Source organism: Bombus vancouverensis, chromosome 4, assembly GCF_051014615.1.
Source record: "Bombus vancouverensis nearcticus chromosome 4, iyBomVanc1_principal, whole genome shotgun sequence".
Classification (NCBI taxonomy): domain Eukaryota; kingdom Metazoa; phylum Arthropoda; class Insecta; order Hymenoptera; family Apidae; genus Bombus; species Bombus vancouverensis.
The window spans coordinates 17,678,109-17,684,270 of record NC_134914.1 but is presented as its reverse complement, the minus strand read 5'-3'; positions in this window follow the sequence as shown (position 1 = coordinate 17,684,270).

Below are 6,162 nucleotides of genomic sequence, written 5' to 3'. Positions count from 1 at the left end.
TCACGGATAGTATTAATATAGGCACTACTACTGCCGTGGATGGTTTGCGTTATAAGTTCTTATATCACACATAAACTGCGCTGCGCCGACCTTGTTATACATATATTCCCTTTACATAAAGGAGGATCATGCAACCGAGGATTTTATTCTTCGACTTCGGTTAAGAAGTAATGTAATAATTTTTCTTTCTTTACTTTCTTTTTCCAATTATCATATGCACTGTACAAGTTTTCTTCGTTTTCTTTTTACATTTGTGAAACTTTCCCAAATTAGCATACAACACGCACCTCTTCTTTTCCATTTGTGTTCGCTCGAGTAAAAAAAGGATTCTATTGCTCGTAATTTGTATTCCACGCCTTTTCTCATGCAAACTATTCAAATATTTCAACGGACTGACCAGTGGAGCGCAGATTTATCGGCGGAAAAACGAGCAGACTATAAAGTGTAATGCGTGTACGATGGTACGTAGTGAATTTTCGAGAATTGACTAGCTAACTATTTCATATTGATCACAGTCGTTTTGTACTTCGCACGAGATCGAATCGTTTTACAAAAGCGAAATCGATCAGACAGTGAACCCCGGAATTAATAATTAAATAATATTCATACTCGATATCAAACGAAACTTTCAGCTTAATAAGAACTTCGCAGGGTGAGTACGCGAGCACCCTTACCAGCACGTCGATTCTCCGAGTTATTTCAGCTTGAAAACTTGGCGCAGACGTGCCCTTAACTTTCTGCTTCGAAATAACTAATTCAATTAGTATATCAGCGCTGCTATACCCTTCCCTTCTATGTTTGACTACATCTTTGCATGGTGTATCTAATCTTCGCGCTAACGTTAACTCTCGCATTGCTAATCACCTGATAAAGCTTCGTTGGGAAATCAACTGTTCTCGTCATTTTGATTTTAACGTTTATGGTAAGATAATTGTAGTATTTGATTTGTATAGTCATTTAGACATTTAAGTAAATGCAAAGTAACATGTTTTGAATAAATATAAAGAAATTTGATTACCCATTTTTTTTAAGTCATGTAAAAAAAATTATATCAGAATTTTGTGTTACTAGAATTTTTCAAGAAGACTTCCAAAGCGTCGTCCATGTTCGATACAGAAGATAGAATAAATACAAACGAATGGAGCATTCTTTACCTTCATCGATATTACACGGCGATGCGTATTTTCAACTAGAGCCATGGAAAAAGAAAGGCTAACAGCAGAACTATCTGGCTCTGCGTCTCTTAGGGATTTTAACGAGATTCGGTGTGGTGAATATGCATTTCGTTCTGATATCCCACGTTACGATCTATAGTCCATTACTAAACTCTATATAATGCTATAACTAAATCTCCGTCTAACTTCAGAGATTTCGACTTTCCAAAGACTTTCGATATAAATACAAGTATCTGGACACTCGCAGAAAGAAGTCTACTCTCCGTCGGGTTGTATCAATGTCGATACAAGAACAGAAAAAGTATAAAATAAGCAGAGAAAAAAGAAAAATAAGAGAAACGTGAAAGAAGAGAAAGAAGAAAGAAGCACGAAGCCACTTCGATCGGCCATAAATCCAACCAATTCTTTCCGCGACCACGTTTCAATCTCTAACCATCACTAACCATCTCTAACCATGGAGATACAGGCAATCGAGCATGAGTCTCCCCTTGCATATATTCCATGATATTCGAGCGTTTCTACGCGTTCTTGATCGTCCGTGATCTCTGTTCGCTCCTTGTTAAATGATATATGTATAGTTTCTGAGATTGAGTAGAGAGTGCAAGTCACTCAAAAAACTCGCTCTGCGCAATGTCGATGATATTTTTCTTCGTTTTGAACCCAGTAAAGCGCAATAAACGTTCCCTTCGGATGAATACTAACGTTGCACGATTTTGACGTAGTGTTCGCTGTTTGCTCACAGCATCGATCCGTTGGCAGCGAAGAGAGTAAATCTTTTTGCGCTGCTTTTTAAATATAGAACGGAAGAAACGAACTTACCAGAGCGTCGATTGCGATAAAACTGGTGTCTGAATATTGGTATTGCAGGTGAAATTAAAGACTGGGATTATATCTCATCTTTAACAAACGAAACTGTTCTTCGGAGATAGAAGGACTGATAATATAGTTCGCGTAAAGTTTATTGGCTATTCAAAGACGTTGAAGAGAACGTTTATCGTTGCACTGTCGTTCGACGTTTAAGTATATTAAGTATCGACATTTGAAAAAGACTGTTACGACTGTGCGCTTTATACATACACGTTGTTTTGTAAACCTTTTGGGCAAGTTTTAAAGTTTCCATTACGTTATCTTTGCATCGTAATGCGCTTTTTAAAACCTTCATCTTCGACAATCTCATAGCGTATAAAGAGATTTATAAGCAAATGATAGCAATCTTTCGTAAGAGAAAGCGAATTATGACGATGAGATATAGCGTCCCGTGCGTGGAAGGATTCTTAAATTCGTCCAAGAACCTCGACAGAGGTCCCAAAGCTCTGCCTACTCTAGTAGCATGATTGTAACGCTCATTAAGATTCAGGGTTGAGCTGAAAATAGCGTCGAGATCGCTCGCGGTGGCAAGGATGGAGTTCTTCAACGTCAACATTAAGTTTGTCTCGCAACGAACCACGTCGCAACTCGAAGTAAAAAAAGAAAAAAGAAGGAAAAGGTAAAAAGAAATCGGCCACTTCGTTTTCTCACGCGCTTCGGTAATTTAGTCGGTGTTTAAAATGGCGTGTTTCACGCGAATATTTCTTGCCCGATTCCCGCCGGCTTATCGATTCGTTTTCTGCTTTGGGGGCGGCTCGACAGGATCCCATGATGCTTAGAAATTGAAGCATAGTGGAAAAAGTCGTGATGTATGTCGATAGCCCACCAAAAATTCCTTTCTCCGCTCTCTGCTATTAAGCATCGTTCAAAGTATTTTTGCCAGATACATTGAGCTTCTCCTTTTTTTATCCGTCTCGTTGCATCACGATCGATGGTCCATTTGAGAAGAAAGAAATCTTAGCCGCGTGTTTTCGAAGTTGGCGCGTGCTGAAATAACTCGTTCTCAGGTATACGAAACTAGAAGAAAACTCTGATCTCTGTCTAATTATCACAGCACGGACCTTCGCGCGTATCTTCTGCTTCGTATGTCAACGATCGACTCGTTCACGGAATACGATTGACTAGAAAATTGTTTGCTCCGTTTCCGGATCCTTTTGCTAGAGTTTCGTGTTCGAGAGAACATAGAGAAAGAAGAAACTGCAAAGCTTTTAAGCGATGAGAATCAAGAGAGTTTGTACAAGGGTGAAGGTAACTGAACTTTTGCGAAGGAAGCCTGACACCGCGGCTTTAATCATAAAGAGGTAATGAGTGATTCTTTATCCTCTTTAATTCGTTGTTTTGTTACATAACAATGAATCGACTTCCTTCGTAGAAAAGTTTGGTGTTAACTTTGGCTAACAAATAAAGTACATCTTAGAATGATAATTCTAGCTAAAAAAAAAAAAGTAGAATGAATCGAGCGAGACTTCATATTTGACACAGAAAAAACTTGGTTTAGGATACATATATATTGGAAAATACTGTTACGAGAGCAACGTGCTAAGCTAAATCCTTGAGAACTATAAAATCTTTATTGACCGTTTATTTCTGTGTATCACGTACTTTCGTCCTTTACGTTTCTACTCTGTCTCTACCAAGTGTTTCATTTTTCGTGGCCACTATTTCAACTACACGAATATTTGGTGAAAATTTGCTTAAAAATCTCGCTACAGAATCTGGAGGTACGTACATACGCATAAAGGATCGGGTCTGAACATAAATTTGCAAAGACTGTTAAACTAAAATGTTCGGCGCAGACAACGCAACCGAGAGATCAGCCTTCTCCAGATCACGTGGGAATGAAGGTAGAGAGAAAGAATGATTACCAGCCTTGCGGTGAAGTAAGAAAAAGTGGATTTCGTAGGGGAAGAAGTGGAGCATGTCAATCATGTCTTGGAAGTTGAGTATCTCTGTGTTGAAAAATGGTGTCTTAGGCCTTCGACTATTTTTCCAGTGCGCTTGTTTCCTCGAGGTAAAAGATAAAAATGTTATAAAATAATTTACGTTGTTTGTACATGAACTGGAATATTCTGAGGGAGATCGAATCAGATCATTTAATTACGAATCATTCTTTTTTGTTTGTTTAAATCATAGATGTTGCAGTTCAGTGAGAGAAATATGTAATAAGTAATAGATGTTGGTTAAGAAAACGCAGGCGTTTCGTTCAGACTCATTGAGTGAGTACGGCATGCTGAAATAGGTATACGGTGGTGCGGCTCGATGCTGATCGCGGAGCTTGACCTGGAGAGGGGGAGCGTAAGGAGAGGGTAGAATTGGTGTTTGGAGGGGGCTGGCGTTGTCGTTAGTGCCGTAAGTCGACACTCAAGAGCCTAGGACCACTTCAAGTGACGGAAGATAGTCGGGGCAAACCATTTTCGAATGTAACTTAACATTTTTCTATAATACATATTCTTAACTACTTACCCTTCTCAACTTACCTATAAAACATCTTTCATTTTAAGGTGTACATTAAAAACGAAAGATAATATCGTCAGATTCTAAATTACGAGCAAGAAGAATTGGATATTATTCTATAATATAACTGAATTTCGTTATTTACGAACGTTCGCCCGAAGCGATAGAACAACGCAAGATCTCATGCAAGGACTACCTTCTCATCCTGTCGCGAGATTTACATTCTGAAGCATCGACGCGCAATTAAGATACAGTCTAGACTTCGTACAACTGCACGCTCGGCGGATACTTTAAATGGAGGTTTCTAAAAACACAAGCAAGCTTCGAGTGATAGCCTCGTCGTCTGAAATTTAGTATCATTATGTGGTCTCTTCGAGGCGGGATAATCTCGTGGCATTGTCGCGAGCGAAATGACAGCCTGGCTTCGTGTTAACTACACTCGTTCGCGCGATAAATTATGGAACGGCTGCAACAGAGACGGATATCTTTCGCGTACACGTAAATATAGGCTTGTTAGAGCTTTCTGTGTTTGTCTTGTTAACTATTTCGCATGCACGAGCTTTTTTGAAATAGCCACCTTTGAAGAGTATTCTATCGACCGTTCTTTTTTTTTTTTTTTGTAGTACCACGTCTGAAATCATTAATAACGTCTGTTAGATCGTAGATCGTTTATAAATCATTACTTGTTAAACATTATTTTAAGAATTTGTATTATTCTCCAGGTACTAGAGTTTGATAACGCAAATTGTGATTCCTGCCGTTCCTCCCCAGTGGATCAGACCATTTCTGATAACGACTTATTTGTACAAGTAACATTTCGTTGCAGCAATTACTTAGCATCACAGGTGGAGAAGGTAGGGAGGAGTGTAGAGGTAGAGGGAAGCCCAGCTTTGTGGCTTGTTGTCTAACTAATTCAAGAGAAGCGAACTGCCGCGACTCGCAATCGATAATTCCCGCTCGAATCGTTTAACAATGCTTTATCAATATCATTCTGATATCGATAATTGTTATCCCTCCAAACGGCTGATTATTCTTCTTAATTAATTGTCTGGAAGAAAATCGTGTCTCTTTGCTTCCATGTCCACTGAATTTATGCGTGAAATATTCGCCAAGCTCGAATATCGATGGTGTTGCGGTTTTCTTTTAATTATCTTCGCCAACGTTCGCCTCGAATGGCCTAAAATTCTCGGCTCGACTGGAAATGGTCCATTTACGCGCACGTATTTGATTGCAGGCTATTCGAGAGGGGAAGCGTTCAGCCGACGAGAAACAAGAAATAACGGGGAGCACAGAAGTGGCGAGGAAGAAAAGTAGGACGGGCAACGTCTTCACCTCGAGCAGCCTCGGCCGTTCCTTCTTTTTTCCAGACTGTAATAGCCGGTTTTCGAGTGCTCGAAATAAAATTTTACTAATACACCCCGGTATGACACGGGCCTATCGCCGCGCCGCTAGCTTGTCGTTAATCGTCCATTCGCCTCCGCCCCTCGACGCTCCGTCGTTCATAAATCGTACTAATTCATCGCTGAAGTTGCTCTTCATGTACGTATCTCAAATTTTCATCTCTAATTCCAATCTCATAACTCCTATAAAACGTTTTTCAAAAAATTTTTTTAAAGATTCTTGATACATTGATCTTCTATCATCCCTTTTATCAATGTAAATGGAA